Consider the following 27,594-nt stretch of genomic DNA (forward strand, 5'->3'; position numbering starts at 1 on the left):
ACTTTCACACCTATGCACCCGCAGCCCGTGGGTGAGGTAATGAGAGCATTTGGGTGCTCAAGGGTAGATTGACTCTCCTAGTGTCCAGTTATCCTGTCGTTTTAGTCCTAGCTTGTCGCAACTGTCTATTACCTACCTTTTCGTAATTTGTACTGTCCATTGACTTTGTCCCGCATCTCGCGTGTGAGTTCACACTCTGCACATGCGTCCCGTGGGCCTCCTATTACTTACCTAAGGTTAGGGTAGTGTAGTCCCAGCGATCCTACAGCCTCTGGACAGCTCCATTCCTTCTATAGATTTCCTTGTACCATTTACTTAGTATATGGCTTGTCGTGCCCCTAGGGCACCATTGTAATTTGTTCAACTTAACATATTTTTCTTAAGAGTCTTGTCATTTGCTTAGCCCTCTGATCTCATAAAGAGTTCAGAGGTGTTTGTTAGTAATAAATATATTGTTTATTTTCATAACAACCTGCGTGGTGTCCTTTCATTTGGTATTCAAGGGGTTATATGTGGTAAAACAGCTGGCTTCACATGTCAAAAGAGTTCCGCCTAAGACTGCTTTGTCCATGCTACCATTAGGATAGCTGGTCTATAAGGTTGACTTACAAGCAATCACCATAAGAGTTGTTTGGACTGATACAAGGTGATCACTAGAACTAGTGAGCATCATATATCGGGCTAACTTCTCATAGTTGAGGCATCAGATGATCTCTCAGCAATTCTGCTGTATGGGACATACTAGTGGTAACAGTAGGGGATCTTGGGCCTCAAGGACCCTCTGCATCAAAGGGGACTTCATCCCTCAATGAGTAGTGCGCCAGTTTCAAGAGTGATGGACAAAGGGGACGGGACCTAACAACGAGCTCTCAGCAAACCCTCTGTGTGGGACTTACTGGTGGTACCAGGAGGGGTTTTTGCTCCCAAGGACTCTCATCATCCAACAATTAGTGCACCAGGAGGCGCGTTTGCAGGGTGGTGGACAAAGGGAGAGGGGCATTTGAGCTTTTAGCAATCCTGCTATTACCCCCTCTAAGTTCATAATTTAAGCCCCTCCATATTAGATTTCAAGCCCCGGGGTTCAAATGCGGGGGGTCCGCGCTGCCCCCTCCAATATATTAAAGGAGCCTTAGGAGGGGGGCTCCATGCCCTCCTTTTGTTTTGTATCCCTACATGCCCCAGGGGCTAGCCCACTCGGAGCCTATACTGTAAACAAGATCAGAAGACCGCACTTGGTTTTGTAAAAAGATTTGCTGCAAGATCTCGAATCAGTCGTGATTTTTGCAGTAAAAAGTCCAGTGCTTTTTGGCCCTGACAGGGTCCCTGTGGGACCCCAGCACCAGGCCTAGGGGGTCAGGATATTCCTGCCCTGCGCCCTTCTCTTTGTTACGTTTTTCATTGCGACTCGGATGAGTCCAAGTCCCAAGATGACTGCCAACACTTTCTGGTTGAAGTGTTGGGAGCCAGTAAGATCTCTGCACGAGATCGGGAGGATTTGTGTTGGGGTTGCGTCCCCAAATATACACATTTAGTTTTCTTTTAAAACCTCAAAAATGACCAAACAGATTTACACCAAATAACAAAAAACACTCTTTTTGAACTAATATCTAGCTTAATGCCAAATTTGGTGTAATTCCTTCCAGCGGCTCGGGCTGTAGTTGTGTTTAAAAATTCCTATGGGAATTAACATGGGAAACACACTTTATTTACCCCCTCTTTTTCTCGTTCCCCCCTTGACGGATCATCCCAAAACTTTCCATGCACATTAAGACTTACCGGCACACTTATATTTGAAAATTTTATGAAGATTCATCAAATGGTGTTAAAGATATAGAGAAGTCCATAAACACTTTTCGTATGGAAACTAGGTCCCAGTCCATCTGCTTTCTCCATTAAATGGCTATTTATGTACTTTAGGTACACTGCAGATTGGATACTGGGGTACCCTGATCAGTCCCTAGTATATGAGTGGTGCGGCTCACTGGTTAGAGGCGGCAGACCCGGAAGCAGAGGACGGTCCATGACCAGGGTTCAATTCCCGACGCGGCAGGGTCGTTGACCAGGGTCAGCGGACTCGATAATTCTCGCCTCGGTGCCTACTCTAACCAGGGATTACACTCGGCAACTCTGGGCATTAGCTTGCCTAATCTCCACAACGGCCCCCCACATACGCCGGGGATGCCTGGCTTCACCTTGGAGATACCCAGTAGGGACCATCTCACAGGGAAAGCCAGGACGGGTTCCCCAGCGGTCTACAGCGCGGAGATACCCATTGTGGGGTAATTCATGCGCTTTACAAACCATCATTACATTACATGATACACATGTACCAAGGGCATAGGTACCCCAGAGGCCTTCCATCAGCTGAAGCATGTATTATGCCACCCCTGAGAGGCCATTCAAAATGACACAACAGGTCTGCTACAGCAACCTATGTAAGCTGGTGCTTGCACTACTTACTTAGATATAGTTACACTATTTTTATCTAAATCACTACACCTAAAACTTATCAGTCACCCCTATGGCAGACCTTATCAATCCTAAAGGCAGGGTGATGGGTTTTACGTGAGAGGGTGCCCCTGCATGAATACAGCCCCTCTGCAGCCTTCGGAAATCATTCTCCGTGGTTGTCTGTGATGCAGCCAGACATATAGGTTAAGTTGCGTTATAACCTTGCTGTAAATGCTAACTTTAAAACGGCTGTTTAGAAACATCATGTTTGGTAAACACCTTGGAATCATACCTCCACACCAGTAACTGGTGTGAGAGGTATGATTTCACCCTTCTGAAGCGAGCTTCGTGGGGTCACCTGTCTACCCGGTACCAGCTATCTCGACTGGGGCAGCACAAAATGGATGCTGCCAGCCACAGACACATTTCTGCCCTCCTGCTGCTGAGTCAAGCTCGAGCAGAGGAAGGCATGACAATAGGTATCCTGTCACAGGGAGGTGTGACCACCTCCAAGACAGGTTTTAGTGTAATGGGGCTGGGTTGGTGCACTCTGAGAGTGGCAGAGAGTCTGCACTGGGTGAACATTTGGTGTCCCTGTGCATAGTCCTGCTCAAACCAGTTCTGGGAGCCATTAGCTCCTACTCTGGCGCAAAACCGGACAAAGGACATGGGTGTAGCCCTCTGTCTTGCCCCTCCCATAGCAGGGTCTCCTGAATCTGTCCACCCCTTCCCATGGGTATAAAATGAGTTACCTGGCTAAAGGACATTGGATTTTACCTGGACAAGATTCTACTACAGAAGATACCAAGTACTTTGACTGCCTGCACGACGCTGGACGACTGAAGAATCTTCATTGGAGTAAAGGAGTTACTCCCCTGCACTAGCAGGCACCTAAGCAAGCGCATCTGACCGGCTTGCATCTCCGTAACTCCTGAGGACTCTGAAGATTTAAGCAACACAAGAGGAGGAATTCATTCTCTTACTTAAAACGCGCCGCAGGGCGTGTTTGCAGATATGTCACAGGCCACGCTCCCTTCCTTCACCACTGTGGAAACGCGCCCCGTGGCGCATTTTAAGTTGGAGAATTCATTCTCTTTCAATACTGAGGGTCCCTGAGGGCCAAATAGCCCAACAGGTATCTCCAGTAAGCGCCATAGAGCTGCTTTGCAGACAGGTGTTCAGAGGCCACGCACCTTCTTACACATCTCTGCAACGCAGCTCTGTGGCGCTTATTTGAGGTACCTAGTGGGCTAGTTTGACCTTAGGGACCCATAGGATTGAAGGGGACATAATCTCCCAACTTAGAACGGCCACAGGGCGCGTTTACACAGTGGGGAAGGGTCGGGCCTGAGGTGATGTGTGCAAACACGCCCTGTTGTGCCTTTTGAGTAGGGGAAAAAAGTCCCCTTCAATCCTGAGGCACTATTGGGGCCAAGTAGCCCACCAGGTGCTTCCTGGAAGCGCGACTGCGCTGCGTTGCAGAAAGGTGGTGCAGGCCGTGCCCCTTTTTACATCTAACTGCTATGCAGCTCTGTGGCGCTTACTGGATGTATCTAGTGGGCTAGTTGGATTCTAGGGACCCTCAGGATTGAAGGGGAATTATTTCCCCAATTCAAAACGTGCCAGAGGGTGTGTTTGCACAGTGGTGAAGGGAGGGGATGGTGAAGGAAAGGGGCTCTATATATACTGGACCGAAGTAAAATCAGCCGAACTACAAATTCCGATTTACTCACCTGTTATCAGGAGAGACCTCAGTGCTGCATCTTTGAGCCCAGAACAGATCCTGAAAAGTAATTTTAACCGTACTTAGCGGTAACTTGAATTTCCTTCCATAGGATATCATTGCCTGCTTTTTGCTGAAAATTTTTATGTGTCGATTTTTGAAACTTACAAATATCCCTCTAAAATTAGTCGAACTACGAATTCCGATTTACTCGCCTGTTATCAGGAGAGACCTCAGTGATGCATCTTTGAGCCCAGTACTGAACCTGAAAAGTAATTCTAACCATACTTACCAGTAACTTGTATTTCCTTCCATAGGAATCCATTGTATGGTTTTCACCAGAAAAGTTTCCAAGTGTCGATTTTCACAAACTACAAATATTCCTTAAAAATCGCCTGTATGACTTAAACGCATTCTTTCAACTGTTTACAGGAGATGCACCAGTGCTGGATCCAGGATACACCACTGAGTAAGAAAAAGTAATGATAACACTACTTAACTGCTAAGTGAATTTCCTCCCATAGGATAACATTGGTCATTCTGTGTGAAAAAGTTTCTAAGTGTCAACTTTTAAAATACAATAATATTCCTTAAAAATCACTACTGTAACCAAAACGCTTTTATTCAACTGTTTACAGGAGATGTCAGAGGACTGAATTTAGGATCCAGTCCTGTGGTTAGAAAAGTAAACCATAAAGTAATTAATTGCATTTAACTAGAAATTCACATTGAGCTCAATGTTACATTGTGTTTGAAATTGTGTTGCTCATTGCCACAACTGTAACTACTGTACTTAAAAGTCTATTGCCTATTTGCAAAGTATTTAAACTAAAGTAATTCATTCTGAGAAAGTATAATTTGTAATGTAATGTATAATGTAATTATAATGTAATTTAAAAAATAAAATATCTGAAAATAGTTTTAAAAAAATGTAGTAAATCAGTATAACAAAAATAAATATAACAATACATTTAAAAATTGTCATTTACAAAACCTTTGAAATTCACTGAAAAAAATATAGATTTCAGACATGTTATAATTAGGAATTAGCATTTAAAAAACCTTAGAAATTCACTGAAAAAACCATATGTTTTAGGGGTGTTATGGTTAGCTGGACATTTCACTCGTCAAAGATTTATGATACATGTAGATAACTTGACAACTAGTGAACAAGTTGCACTCAAGCACCTGACATCTAATAAGGATATCATTACATCTAATAAGGATATCATTATAAAGCGGGCTGACAAGGGTGGCAATATTGTCATCCTTGATAGAAATTACTATGAGAGCGAACTTTTGGGCCAATTAAACAATGAGATTTTTTATAAAAAAACTATCCAGCAATCCTATTTTTAGAGTTAGAAAACTAATCAATGATCAACTTAGATTATGGTTCTCCTCTGGGTTACTAAATGAAGATGAATTTAAATATTTAACAGTAGACAGACCACGTCATCCATGTCTATACTGCTTACCAAAGATTCATAAGAATGCCACTAGACCGCCAGGAAGACCAATAGTGTCTGGCATAGGTTGACCTACTGAAAAAATCTCGGAATTTGTGGACACCTTTTTGCAGCCTTATGTGGCTAATCTTCCGTCCACCATACGTGACACTAAGCATATTTTCAATATCATTATGGATATTCCTTGGGATGAATCAATGATTATGGTGACCTTAGATGTAGTCGCCCTATATACTAATATATCTCATGCACAGGGCCTTGAATCCCTGCGCCACTTTCTATATAGAAGACCTGTTGAGTTACTTGACCATTCCAATATGTTGGTTGACATGGCCCGCATGATATTAGAACACAATGTGTTTTTGTTTAAAACTGACTGGTATCAACAAACGTGTGGCATCGCGATGGGTTCCAGATTTGCGCCGTCTCTGGCCTGTCTCTTTATGGGATGGTTCGAGGCGGCGCATATCTGGGGCTCATCCGGTGCACATTGGCATGGCTACATAATGTATTTTGGGAGATACATAGACGACTGCCTATTGATATGGACAGGAGGAGAACCAGAGTTGCAGCAATTCTTTGATTTCCTTAACAATAATAGTTTCAATATGAAGTTTACCATGAATTATAGTGCTGTATCCATTGTATTTCTTGATGTTGAACTATTTGTGGAAGGAGGGAAGATTAAAAGTAGAATGCATAGGAAAGAGACATCATGTAACTCACTGCTTCATGCAGATAGTGCCCACCCAAGAACTCAGATAAACTCTATTCCCTATGGCGAATTCTATAGGGCTTGTAGGAATTGCTCAGAGGATGAGGATTTTAAAAATGTCACCAAGGACATGGAAAATAGATTTTTGTCCAGAGGATATGATAGCAAAGTTGTGACAAAAGCAAAGAAATGTGCACATGCTTTAGCTAGGATAGACACCCTTAAACTGGATAAATCAAAAGAAGTAAAAAAATCACCTGTAAGGTTAGTGACCAATTTCCATCCATGGTCCCATAAAATATTTGGTATTCTAAAACGCCATTTGCATTTATTAACTGCGGATGCACAACTTCAAAAACATGTATCAAAAGAACCCCAGTGTAACATATAGAAAAGGTCAAACCATCGGCAGTCTGATCAGCCCAAGCTACCCTAAAAATGATGGATTTAATCCAACATGGTTACATAGACACAATTTGGGTTCTTTTAAATGCACTAATTGTAGCATGTGTAGGTTTGCACTTAAAGAAAAGAAGGACTTTAGATCTAATGGCTCAAAAACCTATACAATTAGACAACATATAGATTGTACTACTAAGTAAGTAGTCTACATTATTGTATGTAATTGTTCCAAAATCTATGTAGGTAGTACGATCAGAAGCATGAAAGATCGCATCTCTGAACATTTCAGGGCATTTAAAAATATGGATTCCAGATATCCAATTGGTGTACATGCTGCTATCTGCCCTCAGGAAACGAAACAGCTTACCTTCTCTTTTCATGGGCTAGAAAGAATCCCCATTAATGCTAGGGGAGGAAATTGATAACTTATGCTCAGGCAGGCAGAGGTACGCTGGATAATTAGACTTCGTGCGGTAGAGATGGGAATAAATATTGATAGTGAAATTCAATATTTTTTGGGTCAATAGATGAATTAGATCTCTGTGAAAGAAGTTATCCAGATATTATTGCTATTTATAGGGTGTGTAAAGTTTTTCTATCTTCAGTTACACACTTATGATGTATTTAATTCCATTGCATATGAATAGCATAACAGGAACAAACTGAATAAGAATGCACAATAGATACAACGTACTAATGTATGTAATTCGTATGCTATGTTATAGTGAGAAATAATATAATTAGGTAGTGATACTGTTGAGAATATATTTGTTGAGAATCTATACTCATCTTCGTGTTAATGATGCCACTTTTTATTTCAAATATACTACTTATGGGATGGGTGCTAAATGGTGATGGGCTGCTGTCTGTGAACTTGTTATATCCATTCACCTATTTTTCCTCCTTTTCTATATGGGTTCTTTGACCCTTTTCTTGATATTCAGCCATCTCTTATATGAGGCGCTAAAACCCTTCAGGCTGGTTGTTTTCTCCAATCAAATTAGATTGTTCTTATTGATGATAAGTGAATCTGAAATTATGGATGCTCTAGTATGTTACCTTTCTTTTTGGAAGCCGTCAATTAATGGTTCCGATTTTAGGACGAGAAAGAGGATAAGAAATCATTATGTCTCCTATTCCTTTCTCTTGGGTTTCATATAGGGAATACTAACTTGTTTGAATAGAATTCGTAATTCCTTTACTTTTAGCTTACACATGATAAGATGGTGCTTCCTGACGAACAATAGTCCGTCTTCTATCTTCGAAGAGATATGTAAATGTGAGGCAACGAGGTTTTAAATTATTAGAATATGTCAATTTTTCCTAGATTGTGTTAGATATTGTTTGTGACTCGAACTAGTATCCAATTTATATTTTTCCGCCAAAAATAGAAATTTGATTATAGCGATCGGAATATATAGGTAATTTTCATTTAACTACTAGAATTCGTTTTTAGAAATAAATAAGAAATTGAGGATTGCTTTAATACGGTATTTATAAGTATCATCTCCACATATGGTACGGTAGAAATAGGTCAAGTCCGCTCTCTACTTCCAAACAAGGTAGGGTATATAAGCCCAACCCAAGATGGCGCCGATGCTAGACGCCGCTGTAAACATGTGATGTATACAAGACTACTGATTTGTGTTACCGGTAGGTCCTTACGGTGTGATACTAAGACGGGAGATAATGACTTTAGCCTAGATGTTAATAGTATGTCTACATGACCCTAGTAATGTTGGTAATAATATTGTACTATTGGTCTATGACTTTTTCCTAGGTTCGAACACAAGACAATAATCGAGTCACAAGAACCGTTTGTTTTTTCAACTAGATGTGACCCGGTTCTTCCTATTTGAGGTATATTTGGATAGAAATTTCTTTATAATTTCTAACTAATATAGATATGATGTAATCTAATTTCCGTGATTTTATTTTTACCCTTTAGAATTTAACTTAATACATCAGTCGAAATATTGGCAGTCAGTAATTTGTTTGAAGAGAGAAATAAACGATAAACTGTTTCTACTCGGGTGTTCTCTCCCATCTCTCAATAATTAATCTTTGACTTGTCGGGACCATGTGATGTGTTATTGGTAGATTGTATTTTAAGTCACAAATTAGGAGATAAGCCTCTATGTTACTCGCGTCTCTTTGGAGTTTCTTTTTGGCTAGTATTTGATTGTTAGTTGTAACTTCAATAGAATCAAAATGTGTACAATCCTTAAGGAATATGACACATACCCTGCCTCTACTATAAAAAGACTTCAACTATATATTTTAGATATCCTAGATAATTTTTATCGAAACTAATGGCATACTGGCTATTGGTCACAATTAGGTTTAGCCTTTTAATCATCCTTTTATAGATACATGATAACAATCATAACTAGTGTTTTTTGTTGATTAATTTATTTCCTCTTCTTAAGAATCTTATATGTATCTGGTCGGTTTGAATTTGGAATCTTACTTCATTTTGATATTGTTCCTGAAATGTAACCAACTTGGTAAGTTGAATTTGATATATGTTTAAATTTGACTGAGAGTAGTTAGAGGCTGTTAGAACCGGGGTCTCTAGTTGGCAGGGGTATGCCCCCTAGTCCAAGTAGGGACCACCGCTTCCGACCTGGTAGCTTGGCGCAGAGCAGAAAAGGCGTAACTTCAGAGGCAATGTGTAAAGTATTTGTGGAACACACAACGGCGATGACACAGTAAAAACACTCACAAAAGGAACACTACACCAGTTTTGTATAAGAATAAGAATTTCTTTATCTAAAAGATATGCGAGAACCAAAAGCAGGTAAATCCAGCTCTAGGCAAGATCAATAATGAAAAGAATTCCAGTTTCCAAGCAAGATCAATAATCAATAAGAATGAATCCAGTTCCCAGGCCTGATCAATAATAAAAAGGATTCCAGTTTCTAAGCAAGATCAATAACCAATAAGAATGAATCAAGTTCCCAGGCTTGATCAAATCACCAAAAGCTCAGGTGTGCCAAGGGCTCCTGCTGGTAATGTCTTTCTCACAGTGTCCTTGGATGGCGAAAGTTCACTTGAGGTAGGTTCTTATGGTCAAAATTCACTGGGGGAAGGTTCTTAGGCCAAAGTTCCCTTGTAGTGTAATAAGTGTGCCTCTCCTAGAAATGATGCTCCCAGTGTAGGAAGTGCGGTGCCCAGGCGCTGCTGGTAATGCAAACAAATGCCCCAGTGTCAATTACCAAGTAATTATGCCCCCGTAGGCCGGTCAGTGAAGGACGGTTCCCAGCCAAGCACAAAGCTCACACTCCAGGTACCCGGCCAACCCGCACCCCGCCCCCGCGCAGCAGCCTGGTTGCACTGAGGCCTTACCTGGGGTGGTGGTTGCGGGCGCGGGTGCGAGGCTCCTCTCCCCCTGGGGCCTTGGGCTCAGCAGGCACTGCACAGGTGGGGGTCACGGCCACACAGCGCTCCTTTAGAACAGCGCTTCCAGTGCCTCCAAGTCCGGGGCAACGACGGAACCTCCTGCCACACAGCACTTCGCTTCTCAGCGCTACACAGCGCGCTCCGGTCCCAGTGGCGGTGACCTCAGGGCCAGTTTCAGTCTGCTTGCGCCAGAAGCAGAGGCAATCACAGAGCCCTCGGGAGGATCACAAGGCAAGCAGTGCTGAGGGCAGGCACAGTGTTGCAGGGCAAATCTTGAGAGTGTTGTTGCTGTTCCAAAGGGCAGTCTTTAAAACGCTGTGGTCCAAGGACAGGTAGTTTCCTTTAGCTTAAAAAGGGTGCAGTCCCAAAAAGGCACTCTTTAAAATGTGGTTCAAAGTAAAGTAGTTCCTTTGGGATGTTGTGGAGACACTCTGGTGGTGATGTTGCAGTCTCCCATGCAGGGCAGGATCAGCAGACATTAGGGCAGCTCAGCAGGTTGTGGGGCAGCAGTTCCTTGGAGCAGTCAGCCTCCTTCCCAGTGGCAATCCTCTTGCGCAGCAGTCCTCACTCCAGCAGGGATTCTTCCAGGTCCAGCAGTGTAACAAGAATGTGAGGCCAGGACCCTCCCTTATATATCTTTTTAGTCTAGGGGCTAGAAAGTGGTGGAAGTCTCTGGAAGGGTCTGGGGGCAGGGGTTTCTGGAATAGTCCAGGGAGTTCTGGTATGTTCCCTGCCTTCCCTGACCTAGCTGTCACAGTGACGAGAGACAGGCCGTTAAGGCTACAGTGGGCAGCCCATCACAGCTCCTCCCAGGGATGAAGGTGTGAATCACCACTCCCACCTCCCAACCCAGGCAGGCTATCAGTATGCAGAGGGGAGGGGGGAGTCTGCAGCCTAATCTAAGTGTAGGCAGGAAAAGGTCCACTTTATAAAAGTGGGATCCCTAGCGTAGTAATGCCCAAACCCTATATATCATTGGAAAGGGTTCCCCGCCCCGAGTCCAACAAGACCAAACATGACAGACTTATTAGGTCCCTGTCAGAAGTTATCCCATAAGGAGAGGTTCCCAATATTAGCCTATGGAGGATTAGCCTTACTGCAGTAGCAGTGGCTTGTGGCAGATATGCCAGCCTCACAAGGTTTTTAGGGGAGAGCACCCGCACCTCAGCACTGTTTAGCAGTGGTGAGGCGCCCAGAGTCCTAAGTCCAACAAAATGTAAGGTCAAAATGGGAGGCAAAAAGTGCAAAAATGTAGGGGAGACCACCCTAAGGCTGACAGGTCTAACAGGGGCACAAGCTTTAATTCACTTGTCCTTATTATTTTTCCACTAATAGATATACTTTTAGTGGCACCCTATGCACAACAAGTGTTGGTTCTTTCTTTGGTTCTTTTCACTTCACTCACTATTATATCTAGATAATTTTTTATTGTCACAGAAATTCGGTGTATCACTTGGGATGTCATTTACTTTTGAGCACTTTGGTTACCATCTTTTCTCTGTAGGTTCTTCCTTTAGCCTATAATTAGATCACTCATGTGAAACTTTTTATGGCATATATCCATGTGCATTAAGGATATAAATTGCTTACTTTTAGCCATGGCGAAGTCATTGGCTGAGGAGCCAGATGAAACACGTGTTGGCAAAATCTGTTGGTTATTTGTAATGCTGAAGAACCCCTTATGACTTGTACCCCTGTTCGTGGGTATTTCCTTGCATCGCGGCCGGGCTTAGCTCCGCCCCCCGCCCTCACCGACCGGCCGGGCTTTGCTCCGCCGGTCCAGCGCCACAGACCACTTGCGAGACTGCAAGCCCCAGGAGCCACAGGTCAAAATGGGAGGCAAAAAGGGCAAAAATGTAGGGTACACCACCCTAAGGCTGACAGGTCTAACACATGTCCCCCCCAGCTGAAAGTGGGGAGAACTACCCAACCTCCAGGGAGTTCTCATCACTAAGGCGGAAATACAGAGAGAGACCGTCAGCATTGGCGTGGTCTACTCCGGGTCTGTGTTCCACCCTGAAGTCCATCCCCTGTAGGGAAATGGACCACCTCAACAGTTTGGTATTCTCGCCCCTCATTTGCATGAGCCACCTGAGGGGCCGGTGGTCAGTCTGAATCAGGAAGTGGGAGCCAAACAAATATGGCCTCAGCTTCTTTACAGCCCAGACCACTGCAAAGGCTTCCCTCTCTATCGCGCTCCACCGCTGTTCTCGGGGGAGCAGCCTCCTGGAGATGAAGGCTACTGGTTGGTCCCGTCCCTCCTCATTGAGTTGCGAAAGTATTGCCCCTATGCCATGCTCTGAGGCGTTTGGACAATGAACTCTTTGGAGAAGTCAGGGGCCCTGAGCACAGGAGCGGTGCACATGGCCTGCTTTAGAGAGTCAAAGGCTTTTTGGCAAGCCTCTGTCCAGATCACTTTTCTATGTTGTTTCTTAGAGGTTAGCTCCGTCAAGGGGGCCACAATGGTGCCATAGCCCTTGACAAATCTGCGGTAGTAACCTGTGAGGCCCAGGAATGCCCTGTCCTCAGTCTGTGTTTTGGGAGGCTCCCAGGCCAGGATGGTTTCTATCTTGGCCTGTAGGGGCTGCACCTTGCCCCCACCTACCAAGTGTCCTAGGTAGACTACCGACCCCTGCCCTATCTGGCATTTGCTAGCTTTGATAGTCAGGCCTGCCTGCTGCAGAGCCTGAAGCACTTCCTGGAGGTGACCCAAATGGTCCTCCCAGCTGCTACTGAAGACAGCTATGTCGTCCAGGTAGGCAGCAGAGAAGCCCTCTAAACCGGAGAGGACCCGGTTCACCAGCCGCTGGAAGGTGGCAGGAGCGTTTTTCAGTCCAAAGGGCATCACTCTAAACTGGTAGTGGCCCTCTGGGGTGGAAAAGGCGGACCTTTCTTTAGCTTCATCTGTTAGGGCGATCTGCCAGTACCCTGACGTGAGGTCAAAGGTACTCAGGTATCGGGCAGCCCCCAGCCGGTCAATGAGCTCATCCGCCCTCGGGATAGGATGAGCGTCAGTCTTGGTCACAGAGTTCAGTCCCCTGTAATCCACACAGAACCTAAGTTCTGGTGTGGTGCCCGGTGGGGCAGCTTTTGGTACCAGAACCACCGGACTGGACCAAGGGCTGCTGGAGGGCTCTATCACCCCCAACTCCAGCATCTTAGTGACCTCACTCTGGATGCTGGCCTTCACTTTATTGGACAGCCTGTAAGACTTGGACTTGACAGGGGGGCTGTCTCCTGTGTCCACGTCATGGGTACACAGGTGGGTGATCCCAGGGATAAGGGAAAACACTGAGGCGAACTGCCCCAGGACCTGGTGACAGTCCCTCTGTTGCTCAGAAGTCAAGGATGGGGAGAGGACCACTCCCTCCACCGATCCATCCTTCTCTTTGGAAGCGAAGAGGTCCGGGAGAGGTTCACTTTCCTCTTCCTCAGCCCCATCACTCACCATCAGTAAGGTGAGCTTGGACCTCTAATGGGGTTTGAGGCGGTTGGCGTGTAGCACCCTGTGGGGCTGCCTGGGGGTCTTAAGATCCACTAGGTAAGTGGCCTTACCCTTCTTTTCCAATATCTCATAAGGGCCAGTCCAGCAATCCTGGAGGGCACTAAGCTCTCCAGGCTCCATGACCCACACCTTCTGTCCAGGTTCTAGCTCCACGGGGTGAGTATTCTGGTCGTACCATTCCTTCATCACCGCCTGGCTGGCCTCTAAGTTGTCAGAAGCTTGCTTCCACAACTTAGCCATTTGGCTGCGGAAGGCCAGCATGTAGCTTACTACATCTTGGGGAAGCCTCTTGGGAGTCTTCTCCCACCCATCCTTCACTAAACTGAGAGGTCCCCTAACAGGGTGACCGTAAAAAAGCTCAAAGGGGCTGAAGCCCACTCCCTTTTGCGGTACCTCCCTGTAGGAAAACAACAAACAGGGCAAGAGGATGTCCCACTTTTTCCTCAGGCCCTCAGGCAGACTTCTGATCATGCCCTTTAGGGTCTTGTTAAATCTCTCCACGAGACCATTGGTCTGTGGGTGGTAGGGGGTGGAGAACTTATAAGTAACCCCACATGGCTTGCATGTAGGCAGACATAAAATTGGTACCCCTGTCAGACACCACCTCTTTGGGGAAACCCACTCTGGTAAAAATCCCCATCAGGGCCCGGGCCACTGCAGGTGCAGTGATGGTTCTCAGAGGAATAGCCTCTGGGTGCCGGGTGGCATGGTCCACCAGAACCAGGATAAACCTGTGACCAGAAGACGTCGGTGGATCCATAGGCCCAACAATGTCGATGCCCACCCTCTCAAAGGGGGTGCTAACGACAGGTAGTGGTTCCAGGGGAGCCTTCAGCTTAGCCCCTGTTTTCCCACTAGCTTGGCAGGTCAGACAGGTCCTGCAGAATGTATCTGAGGAGATCCTCATCTGTGGCCAATAAACATGTGGGACAAGCCTAGCAAAGGTCTTGTCTTGGCCCAAGTGTCCTGCCAATGGGATCTCATGAGCCAATTCCAAAAGAAAGGCCCTGTAGCACTGGGGGACCACTAAGGCCCTTGATGACCCATGCACAGGAGCCTTGGGCTCACTGTAAAGGAGCCCATCCTCCCAGTAAATATGATACTTCGCGGAGGCATTGCCTGCTGCTTGGGCCTCGGCCTGTCGCCTCATGCCCTCAAGGGTAGGACACTCCTTCTGTGCCCGGCAAAACTCCTCCCTGGTGGGCCCTCCTTCCACCTGCCACCCTGCAGGGGTAGGTAGGTCCCCCAAGGGAGCAACGTCCCCCTCCGTGGACTCCGGTGCGACCTCCTCCGGTGCCCCATTCATCTCACGGGGTGACTGTCCCGGGGCGGGCTTCCCACGCCCTCGGGCTCCTCCCTTCTTAGCAGCTGGCTGGGCCATTTTTCCAGGCTCCAGCACTGGCTGACTCCCTTTCCTGGCAGCCATAGACCGCGTGGTAGCACAAATCCACTCCGGTAACCCCAGCATCTCCACATGCGCTTTGAGCTCTACCTTCTTCCAGGCAGTATGCTCTAGGTCATTCCCTAACAGACAGTCCACTGGCATGGCAGGGCTCACAGCAACTCTTAAAAGGCCTGAAACCCCTCCCCACTCAAATGGAACCTGCGCTATGGGATAATGACCCCCCCTGTTTTCAGCCATCACAACTGGGTGGAACGCATCGGGAATTACTTGCTCGGGGGACACCAGCTGACTCCTTACCATAGTCATGCTGGCACCTGTGTCCCTCAGGGCCTCTACCCCCCGACCATTGAGGGTGACCCACTGCCTATACTTGGTAGTATTTGAGGGCACATGGATCTTAGGAACTATTTCACTGTCTCCCAGGGACACTAGGACAAGCCCTGCCCCCTCACTCCCATCATCTAGGGACAGCTCCTCCCCAAGCGCTACACTAGCCACCCCGGGGTTTTTACCTCCAGTGGCCTGTGGTGCTCTCTTGCGACACTTGGGATCCCCCTTGTAGTGTCCAAGTGCACCACACTCATAGCACCGGACAGTTCTGGGCTGCTGACCTTTGTCAGGATAAGTGGGCTTCTGGTGGCCAGATTGGGGCTGGGACCCAGACCCTTTCCCTTGTGAATTATTTTGGGGGCCTTTGGAGAACTCTTTCTTTTTGTCTCCCCCCTCTTTCTTCTGGTGGGAACCCTGACCACCCCTTTGGGAGTCCCCCCCAGAACCCTTGTTGGACACTCTGGTACTGACCCAGGTGTCCGCCTCCTCCGCAAGCTTCCCAGGATTGGTCAACTTGCGGTCAACCAGGTGTTGGCGCAGCTCTGGAAAACATTTCTCTAGAAGGTGCTCTCTTAAAAACAAGTTATACAATCCTTCATAGTCATGCACATTGCTGCCCCGCACCCAGCCCTCTAAAGCCTTACTAGCGTAGTCCAGGAAATCTACCCAGTTCTGTGTGGGAAGTTTGTGGCTATTCCTAAACCTCTGCCTATACCTCTCAGGGGTAAGACCGAACCTCTTAAGCAATGCTTCTTTCATAACAGAATAGTTGGTCTGGTCTTCCTTTTCTAGGCTAAGGAGTGTGTCCCTAACTTCCGGAGGTATGTACTTGTACAGACCACCCCCCCAGTGACTCTCTGGGACCCCATGGGCTCTTAGTGACACCTCATAGGCAGCTAACCACTTATCAATATTATCCCCCACCTTAAAACTGGCCATCACATCTTTAGGCATAAAGACCCTGGACTCACGTGAAGCTTCCGTAGGTATGCTGCCACCACTCTTGATGCTGTTCGTCCCTGCTTGTAGGGCTCGAATTTCCAGTTCCTTCAGGTTGAGCTCATGGGTAAGTTTCCTCTCCTCCATGGCCCACCTTTCTTTCTCACGCTCCCTTTCCAATTTGGCGAGTTCCAATCTAAACTGTCTCTCCTCTCTCCTGTCCTCCAATTCCTCTGAGGACAGGGTCCTTACTGACACACTACTGCCTGCCCTGGAAGGTACCCTTGTACCTGGTAACAAGTTGCCATTTTCCACCAAGGGCAGTAAGTCAAGTTCTCCTGTGGCCCCTTGCTCCGCTCCCTGCCCGTCCCCTTCTCCATCTCCTTCTAGGTGGGCCGTTACCCATGCCCTCAAGGCTTTCTGAAGCTCTGCCTTCTTAGCGCCTCGCTTAAAGGGCACCCTTTTCTCCTCCCAGAATTCCTTGAGCTGCGTTGCCGTGTAAGTTTCCAGGTTGGCCAGCTCAAATTCCATCTTGCCAGGTAGGACCTCAGACGTTCGTAGAGAAAATCAAATGGGACTTAGGCCAAAGGACTTTTAAAAAGAGCAGCCAGTCAGGGAGAGTTTAAATAAAATATAAAAATGCCAATTGGAGAGGGTAGACAAAAATTCAGTGGAGTCAGGTGTAGGGTTGTGGTGTATACTGCGTCGCTGCGTGGTGTTACACAAGCACAAGTCCTATCCCACCGCTCGATCACCAATGTTAGAACCGGGGTCTCTAGTTGGCAGGGGTATGCACCCTAGTCCAAGTAGGGACCACCGCTTCCGACCTGGTAGCTTGGCGCAGAGCAGAAAAGGCGTAAATTCAGAGGCAATGTGTAAAGTATTTGTGCAACACACAACGGCGATGACACAGTAAAAACACTCACAAAAGGAACACTACACCAGTTTTGTATAAGAATTTCTTTATCTAAAAGATATGCGAGAACCAAAAGCAGGTAAATCCAGCTCTAGGCAAGATCAATAATAAAAAGAATTCTAGTTTCCAAGCAAGATCAATAATCAATAAGAATGAATCCAGTTCCCAGGCCTGATCAATAATAAAAAGGATTCCAGTTTCTAACCAAGATCAATAACCAATAAGAATGAATCAAGTTCCCAGGCCTGATCAAATCACCAAAAGCTCAGGTGTGCCAAGGGCTCCTGCTGGTAATGTCTTTCTCACAGTGTCCTTGGATGGCGAAAGTTCACTTGAGGTAGGTTCTTATGGTCAAAATTCACTGGGGGAAGGTTCTTAGGCCAAAGTTCCCTTGTAGTGTAATAAGTGTGCCTCTCATAGAAATGATGCTCCCAGTGTAGGAAGTGCGGCTGCCCAGGCGCTGCTGGTATTGCAAAAAAATGCCCCAGTGTCAATTACCAAGTAATTATGCCCCCGTAGGCCGGTCAGTGAAGGACGGTTCCCAGCCAAGCACAAAGCTCACACTCCAGGTACCCGGCCAACCCGCACCCCGCCCCCTCGCAGCAGCCTGGTTGCACTGAGGCCTTACCTGGGGTGGTGGTTGCGGGCGCGGGTGCGAGGCTCCTCTCCCCCTGGGGCCTTGGGCTCAGCAGGCGCTGCACAGGTGGGGGTCACGGCCACACAGCGCTCCTTTAGTCCAGCGATTACAGTGCCTCCAAGTCTGGGGCAACGACGGAACCTCCTGCCACACAGCACTTCGCTTCTCAGCGCTACACAGCGCGCTCCCGTCCCAGTGGCGGTGACCTCAGGGCCAGTTTCAGTCTGCTTGCGCCAGAAGCAGAGGCAATCACAGAGCCCTCGGGAGGATCACAAGGCAAGCAGTGCTGAGGGCAGGCACAGTGTTGCAGGGCAAATCTTGAGAGTGTTGTTGCTGTTCCAAAGGGCAGTCTTTAAAACGCTGTGGTCCAAGGACAGGTAGTTTCCTTTAGCTTAAAAAGGGTGCACTCCCAAAAAGGCACTCTTTAAAATGTGGTTCAAAGTAAAGTAGTTCCTTTGGGATGTTGTGGAGACACTCTGGTGGTGATGTTGCAGTCTCCCATGCAGGGCAGGATCAGCAGACATTAGGGCAGCTCAGCAGGTTGTGGGGCAGCAGTTCCTTGGAGCAGTCAGCCTCCTTCCCAGTGGCAATCCTCTTGCGCAGCAGTCCTCACTCCAGCAGGGATTCTTCCAGGTCCAGCAGTGTAACAAGAATGTGAGGCCAGGACCCTCCCTTATATATCTTTTTAGTCTAGGGGCTAGAAAGTGGTGGAAGTCTCTGGAAGGGTCTGGGGGCAGGGGTTTCTGGAATAGTCCAGGGAGTTCTGGTATGTTCCCTGCCTTCCCTGACCTAGCTGTCACAGTGACGAGAGACAGGCCGTTAAGGCTACAGTGGGCAGCCCATCACAGCTCATCCCAGGGAAGAAGGTGTGAATCACCACTCCCACCTCCCAACCCAGGCAGGCTATCAGTATGCAGAGGGGAGGGGGGAGTCTGCAGCCTAATCTAAGTGTAGGCAGGAAAAGGTCCACTTTATAAAAGTGGGATCCCTAGCGTAGTAATGCCCAAACCCTATATATCATTGGAAAGGGTTCCCCGCCCCGAGTCCAACAAGACCAAACATGACAGACTTATTAGGTCCCTGTCAGAAGTTATCCCATAAGGAGAGGTTCCCAATATTAGCCTATGGAGGATTAGCCTTACTGCAGTAGCAGTGGCTTGTGGCAGATATGCCAGCCTCACAAGGTTTTTAGGGGAGAGCACCCGCACCTCAGCACTGTTAACAGTGGTGAGGCGCCCAGAGTCCTAAGTCCAACAAAATGTAAGGTCAAAATGGGAGGCAAAAAGTGCAAAAATGTAGGGGAGACCACCCTAAGGCTGACAGGTCTAACAGGGGCACAAGCTTTAATTCACTTGTCCTTATTATTTTTCCACTAATAGATATACTTTTAGTGGCACCCTATGCACAACAAGTGTTGGTTCTTTCTTTGGTTCTTTTCACTTCACTCACTATTATATCTAGATAATTTTTTATTGTCACAGAAATTCGGTGTATCACTTGGGATGTGATTTACTTTTGAGCACTTTGGTTACCATCTTTTCTCTGTAGGCTCTTCCTTTAGCCTATAATTAGATCACTCATGTGAAACTTTTTATGGCATATATCCATGTGCGTTAAGGATATAAATTGCTTAATTTTAGCCCTGACGAAGTCATTGGCTGAGGAGCCAGATGAAACATGTGTTGGCAAAATCTGTTGGTTATTTGTAATGCTGAAGAACCCCTTATGACTTGTACCCGTGTTCGTGGGTATTTCCTTGCATCGCGGCCGGGCTTAGCTCCGCCCCCCGCCCTCACCGACCGGCCGGGCTTTGCTCCGCCGGTCCAGCGCCACAGACCACTTGCCAGACTGCAAGCCCCAGGAGCCACAGGGGCTCATTGCGCATTTCCCACGCGCCAGGAGGCGCATAAAGACTTGCCTGCAGCAGAGTCCATCGGTGTTCGTGGGTGTTTCCTTGCATCGCGGCCGGGCTTAGCTCCGCCCCCCGCCCTCACCGACCGGCCGGGCTTTGCTCCGCCGGTCCAGCGCCACAGACCACTTGCCAGACTGCAAGCCCCAGGAGCCACAGGGGCTCTTTGTGCATTTCCCACGCGCCAGGAGGCGCATAAATACTCGCCTGCACCCTCGTCCCGCGAGGACGCGCACGGGACTCGCCGGGCTAAGCCCGGGCAAAGGGCGGGCCCTCTGTGGCCCTCAGAGGACCGAGAAGGACGGGACGGGCCACCCCCCTTGGCTCCTACTGGACAAGGTATAGTGAGACTTCGACCTACATCTCTGCTCATCCTGTCGCCTTAAGACACTGGGACTTTCATTGACTTTTTGCGGGACTCTGTTTGCTGCACCTTCGCCATGCCTCTTAATGGGGCTCCCAAACCCAGTATTCCCCCAAGTGACTCTAGTCGGGGGAGGTTAGACTGCTATGTAGACAGGGTATTATTACCCGTTATTCATGATTTGGAAGATCTAGAAACTCGTTTGCCCTCACATAGCGTAGCCTGCAAACACCCCGTGGCGCAGCTAGCCGACACAGCATCAAGTTTGTCCTGGTTGGAGGAATTGAACGCCCTATGTCACATTCGATATGCACCAGTCGAATCCATAGCAGACCCACCCCAAGCCCTTTCCAGCCCAATACTTCCCGTACATTTGCAGTCTAGCTCATTATTGAATGCAAACGATAACATTCTGGCTGCCCCTCCCTTATCCACGTCAGTAAAAGCAAACACCAAACAACTTGGGAACCCTAAAACTCCTACGGTCAAAAGAAAGCGTTCCGGGGATAACTGCATGGGGAGGGAAGCAAAACTGCTACAGCCTTGCACAAGTTCCTCACCGTCCGTCAGCACCCTACCTACAGCTTCCCAGGCCTGCGATAACATTGAATCCTTTGCACCCCCCTACCAGGCAGCTCTTCTGGACCTGATTAAATGCCTGGTCACCTCTCTAATATCCCCTTTGACTGCAAGAATCAACTCCCTAGGGGATAGGTTAAGGGATATAGAGACCTCAATTAGGGCACCGACTCAACCTAATAAGAACCTGGCAGGACTTAGCCAACCACAGCCCTTACCCGCTACCGTGGTTTCTAAGTTAGCTCCTCAAAGAAGTAGCATCCCTCTCAACAGACCTACCGTCCCACAGAACCGCCCATGTATCTCCTCGTCATCCGACATCGAGCCCACTACCACCAAGAGTATCATCGCTGATGTAGGGGTGCCAAACGTTCCCACACCTCATGAGGAGAAAACTACTAACCTAGATTATACTAAACATATACATTTGCCTCCAATGGCCGCCCCCTTTGTCTGTGTTCTCACTGGTGTTTTACCAATTACAAATGGAAAAACCGAGAGACTAGAGAATCTAAAACACACGGTCATCTATTGGCTGTCTAGGAACCGACCCTTGCCAGTGAACATTGATGGTGCTATTCGAAGTGTTAGAAGGGTGGGTTGGCTCGGCCCCCTTCCAAAAGATCTCCCAGGCGACCTGGTGTTAGTTAGATTCTGGAGTGATCGGGTCGTGCCTTATTTACAAACCTGGTTTCCACAATTAGGGGATGGCCAGATCTCTGTCTGGGGACTCTATGATTTCTACCCTAGGTCCCGCTACCCTCGGCCCTTAAATACAAGACTAGAGAGAAAGCACCATTTTTTAGAAAGAACAAGTTTAGAAATTAATTATCGGCCGGATCAGAGTGTGTATGTACAGAATGGTTTCAACAACCCCATCCCAAATTATTTTCCATGAAGTGTTTTTAGCAGTGGTATTCAGTGACTAGCAATTCGTTTGAACTGATTTAATAATGTCTTAATTTATTATTAATTATTGTAATGAAATGGTTCTCAATGATGTGTATATAATGAATGTTGCTTTTATGATTTTATGTATCAAAATCGAATAAAGCTAATCTGACTGACTTGTACCCGATGATTGGACTGAACTATGAAATTGGATTGGAATAAATAAAGAAGATACAGAACCCATAATATCTGGATAAGACTGTTATTGATCTGGACATTTCTACTTATTAGTGTTGCTCAGGTTGAGAGATTGTATTTGTAATTTAGCTTAGATTATTATCTGTCTGTTGTTACAACTTCTGGTAGGGGTTGTCTCTACCTTAGAGCATATACTAGTTAAGATATATAAAGAGTAAATATATTCACACCATTTTGCACATTGTTCCCTACTGCCAATCTGTTGTGGAGTGCTCTGTTCATAATAAATAAATGAGACCTATTTATTGCGCTTGTTGTAACTTTTATGAAAACAAGTCAGAACTGTGGCATCTGGTATAACTTTTCCCAATGAGCCAATCAGGCCTATATCATTGGCTTCTGATCATAAGCAACGCAGACCTACTGTTTGGAGCAAAAGCTTCCCCACAAGTCAACCAGCAGGTACACAGTAATAACATTACACAATTTGTACAAAATTAGTTGTCAAAACTATGTAAAATCCCTCCTAAAAGGACCTTATAAGGAGTATCACACTGCAAATATTCTACCCCTATGGTTCGTTTGAGGAAGTTACCGACAGCAATGCCTTGTATGATAATCTGTGAGATTCCATGCAACAAAATACCTTCCCAATGGCTTTGCCCACAGTTTAATAAGCCACAGCTAAAGGCATAATGCCTTTAACATGTGAATTTCACAAAACTTAAGTCAGGCATTACTGCCTTTCTCATAACTCTTCATAATAAATCAAACCTACAAAATCTGACATAGACTTTCCTAATGAACCAATAAGGCCTATAGCCCTTCCAATTGGCTTGACAACCAACACAGGCGTATTGAAGTGCACAGATGCTGTCATACATTATAGATACAGTTCTAAAATTACAAATATGTACAAAACTACAATTGGGAACACAATATACACCCAACTCAAAAGAGCCTAAAAAGGATTAGCACACTGAAAATCTTCACTTTCCAGGGTCTGCCACAGGGATGATGAACACCAAAACCCTTGCCTGCAAGATTTCATGCAATAAAATACATGTCTACAGTCTGTAAGACAGCATGATAACAATCCACCATAAAAAGCCTATTGGCTTTGACAAATGTTTTAACAAATAAGCCAAGCCTATTGCTTCTGTCATAATGTTTAATAATAAAGTAATCATACCTATGGCTTCGGACATATCTTTTAACCATGAACCAATCAGGCCTCTATGCTTCATCATTATCACCATAACCAACTGAGGTCTACTGTACTGAGCATAAGATTTCAAACAAAGCAAGAGTCAAGCAAAATTTAAAAATTAAAAATGTAAACAATATAACAGTAACCAAATCAAAATACTTGATCTCGTAAGAGGGCCTAATAAGGTTTATCACAGGAGAAAACTTCTAACCCCATAGTTTGTCAGAGGTGGTAACGAACACTAAAAGCTTTGCTTCCAATGGAAATCTGCACTTCTATGTAATAAAATACCTCTCTGCAGATTATAATAGAGTAATGACAGCCCACCCTTAAATGCCTATTGCCTTTAGCATATCTATTTCACAATCAATAGGTTAGGCCCACTGAGTTTATCATAATAAGCAGATCTAGCTTATAGCCTTGGTCATTGTCTTGCCACCATAACCAACAATGCCTCGCTTTATTGAGCATAATCTTTCACACATGGCACCAGAGAAGAACAAACAACCTAATAATGTAGGAGAAGAGTCTTAATAGCATCATAGTGGCATCTGTGTGACCCTAAAGGGCAAGCTCCATTCATCACAGTGACATTTGGGTGGCTGAAAGGACAAACACAACAGCTTTCCTTGATAAACAGCCTAGAACAAGCGGCTGAAAAATCAAGTGATCAAAGCTTGTTGGAGGGTAAGTAATCCTTCTGTGGAAGCTCACAGCTGATAAATCAAAATGTGGGTGGTCCCACTCAATAGTACTCCTGAAAGCTCTTTTTCAAACCAAAAAAGGTCTGGGCATTGCTCCCAATGATAGTACCCACACAGGTGCTAACCATCACATTCCTACAAGTGTGACAATTCCTACTATTTCAGGCCTCCCAAGCTATAAGAATCATTTGGATGGCAGGTAATGTTTTAATATATATTGAATTAATAATTACCTGTTGATGTCATCTCTAAATTAGCTAGACTGCCATATTGTGGGAGACTGTCACAAGCACCATTGTTGACAATTGCGTACGTTTCGTTGCGATATATGCTAAAATCGGGAGATCTGTGATAAAATATTGAGGTGACAAAGCCTACGAGGACTTCCAGGCGCTAGGTCTTGCATGAGAAAACCGTGACACACATTGGATCCTGGACCTGAGGCGTCGTAAATATTACCAGCCGGTGCCACAAAGGGTGTTACGTGGGGATTAAGTGGGGGAAACCAGGAAGATGGTTTTTCGGAAGGTGGTTGGGCTAGGATGTGAGAGCAAGGCAAAACAACAAAAAGAGGAAGCGAGAACGGACGCTAGCGCTGCAGGATTTATTTGTGAAAGCAGAGGGGCCACTGGTAGCTGGGAGTAGAAAAGAAGTACACGGGGCGGAGGAAAACGGGGCTCAGGGACGTGGGCGGTTTGTTGTGGTAATAATGGAACATGGTTTAAGGGGGGGCTGCTGACTTAAGAGGGACAGAGGTAGAAGGGGCAGGGTAGCTATAGTATAGGGGGCAGAAACCGGGCGCCCATACAGTGGTGTAGCCTTAAGGTGCCAGGGCAGCAGACTGCCTAGGAGGTGGAGGTGACGACACGTGAATGTAGTGAACGCCCTGCGTTTTGTAACCAACTAAATTTCGCCTTACAGTGCATTATTGTAGGTAAGTAGGTACCGCAGAAAAGTGCACTGTGCTACACGGCAGAACCATGTTGGAGTAGAGCGCCGCTGGGTGGTGCTTTGCAGTGGAGGGAGTGCAGGGCAGTGCTTAGTTGTCCGGTAAAGTGCATTGGTGGGATGGGAACATTGGTCCAGATTAAGGGGAGGTAAGAATTCATACATTTAGGTAGACGTTGGAGTAGATTTAGACCATCCAGTTGAGGTTTACAATTTCAATTTGGGATCGCAGTCCTGTTCATCTAAATTCAGGTCTACAGCTACTAGAATTGAAAGAAAAGCTGGTGTTGATAGAAGACTGCTGCAAGGGGATCTAGGATACGTGAGCATTTTAGTCGACTGCATTGAAAGGAAATATGTTTTTATTCCTTACCCTTCCAACCAGCCCATGGAAGAACCCTTTTAAATTGAGGTAGGGGTCGCCTCAACTACCGCTGCAAAATGCCCACGTCATATGCGTGACACGTCTCGTAAGGGTTGGATCTTTAGCCAAAACCCAGTGGAATTCTGAGATCGTTTATTTTAGCCTTTACTCAGAGACTACGAGCTTCAAAATGCTACTTGACCCCCTCATTAAAAAAGAAATCTAGACATGGGTGGCTTACTGTGTTAACAATTGCACCTTTTTAAAATACGGAGCTGCACATGGATCTGCACTTTGGGGCTTATTTAATGGCTGTTGGCAGTCTAACTGAAGACCCAGGCTACGGGCATGCACTTCCATGGCTGTAGTCAGAGGGGAAGGGGTGATCGGGAGAAGGGTGTTTGCTCAAATAACCAGTGGTGCGCGCGCACCACAGAGTAGTGGGGGGATGGAGCTCGGAAGCGAACGCGCGCTGCTGCACGTGCCGGCAGCCGGTGGGAATGGGCGGAGCAAATTCGCACGCCTTTGCCCAAGAGCGTGCATTATTTTTATTTAAAAAAACACGCTAAACCCAATGGCAGCCGGGGAAAGCCTGATCACACGCACAAGCAGCTTTCAGGACCCCATACAAAAAGACTCTCGCTGTGCGAGCATTGCTGTGCACTGCAACGCAGGCGCAAGCTCTAAAAAGGGACTAAGCCCTATGTGAAATGGTGCCCACAGGGGGAGGAGGCAGGCAACTCCAAAATGGAACCTGCGTGCCTACAAGGAAAGAAAAGTGGGCTGCACAAACCTTGTCTATCTATATAAATTTTCATATGTGCATGTATAATTATTTTGCTAAAAGAGAACTTGAGAATAAAATATATTTTTGCAACTTATCTTCAGGCTACATTGGATGAATTTTATGTGTGTTATCAATAAAGGAGGTAACCAACCGAGAAATGGTTTTATTGAAAACCAAGTGGTGACTTTTTTTGGGTCACAATCTTATAAATTAAAGAAAATGAGGATAATTGAAGTAGATAGGCAGCATCCTGACTAGGTTGAAAAATGACACTGCTTCTTTAAGGGAGCCAGCTGCAGACATATCCCATCATGCCCTGCAGTTTCAGTAGTTTTATTGACGGGAGCCTCCGCATTCTTACACTAACAGTACCATTCTGTTGTTTCCACTTAGGAGTTGGTAAGTAGTTTATGAATATTCCTGCAGTGAAGACCTAGTAATTTCCTAGTTAGTTTTATCAGTGGTTAAATTGTTATTAATTTGGTGTTAAATATCTCAGTATCATTGAAGAGCAAGGACTCCGTGTTGACAGCGTGTTGACAGCTGCTCAATATTATGGTATCTCCGGGACCGTGTGGTTACTTCCCATTCCGGTAAGACAAATTGTAAATGATAGAATTGTGGCGCAGAAATACCGGTCAGCATCGGTAATACCATCGCTTTAGTATCCCCCACTCACCAAATTCTGCTTAACCTGCTGAGTAGGATATTAACTCGAGTACTGCTAAATAAAACTATAACAATAAATGTAAATCCTTCTCTAACAGTGTCCACTCTGCTTTAGTGGAACTCTCAACATTCTAATGGTCTAATAAATGTCTGTACATTATGATAGAACAAGAAACTCTCTTAATGCTGTGCATAGAGTTTGGAATGGAGCGAACAAATACACCACATAATCTAAATATTAGAAAGGTAAAGAAAAAAAATAGAAGCTGTGTTCCATTAAGTGCATTACTGTATCTAACCTCAGTGTATTGTGTATTTAATGTTTTTCAGAAAGTGACATCTATCAGAACTGGTGTGTACTGGCAGGAATCTATACACATGAGCAGAGGTCTGGAAGAGGAGCAACCCGAAGAGAGTAACATCTGCTAAAGACTGTAGATTTTCCTTTCATTAAGGATATTGTTGTCACTGATCAAAATAAATACTAAGCAATCATTTGACTGAAGCTGCCCCATGTTCTGTTGCTTTAACACATTCATAATCCTAAGTGTGCCACTCTGCAGTTATGGTTATTTTGCACTTTCCATTTGAAAGAATGTTTTGTTTTGCTACTAACTGATGAATCTGAAGAAATGTGTGTGTCCAGCTTAGTTATGCCATATCGGATTTCGACAAGACACACCTAGGGAGCTGTGATGAAGGGGAAGTCAGTAAAAAAGAAATTTCCGTTTCAAGTCCAATAGGAATTTCTGCTACAGAAGACACCTGTGCAATATAGGAATTGAGGGGACTGCTCTGGCTCTCCTGTCCTCCTTCCTGGAAGCAAGAGAGCAGAGGTTGTTCTGGAACGGCCTGAAGCCGGACAACTTCTATCACCCATGTGGCGTTCCGCAGGGGTCTGCGCTTTCCCCAACTCTGTTAAATCTCTACGTCACCCCTCAGGCTAATCTCGTCAGGAGGCACGGCTTTGCTATGGTCTCGTATGCCGACGACTCTCAACTCCTCATCTCCATTCTTAATTGGCCGGAGACCACAGCAGCCAGGTTCCACACTTGCCTCACCGAAATTATGACCTGG

At 46.0% G+C, this 27,594-nt stretch overlaps 1 protein-coding gene across 1 annotated transcript in view; it reads left to right on the forward strand.

Moving 5' to 3' along the window:
- The window catches only part of LOC147717627 (E3 ubiquitin-protein ligase TRIM39-like), a 213,899-nt gene extending 186,887 nt beyond the window's left edge, over window positions 1–27,012 (forward strand). The window contains exon 8 of the mRNA XM_086924421.1: window positions 26,848–27,012. The gene's annotated coding sequence lies outside the window, so the exon portion shown is untranslated. The remainder of the gene's footprint in view (window positions 1–26,847) is intronic.
- Window positions 27,013–27,594: the final 582 nt, after the last annotated feature.

This window comes from Lissotriton vulgaris, chromosome 5, assembly GCF_964263255.1.
Source record: "Lissotriton vulgaris chromosome 5, aLisVul1.2, whole genome shotgun sequence".
In the NCBI taxonomy this organism is placed as follows: Eukaryota; Metazoa; Chordata; class Amphibia; order Caudata; family Salamandridae; genus Lissotriton; species Lissotriton vulgaris.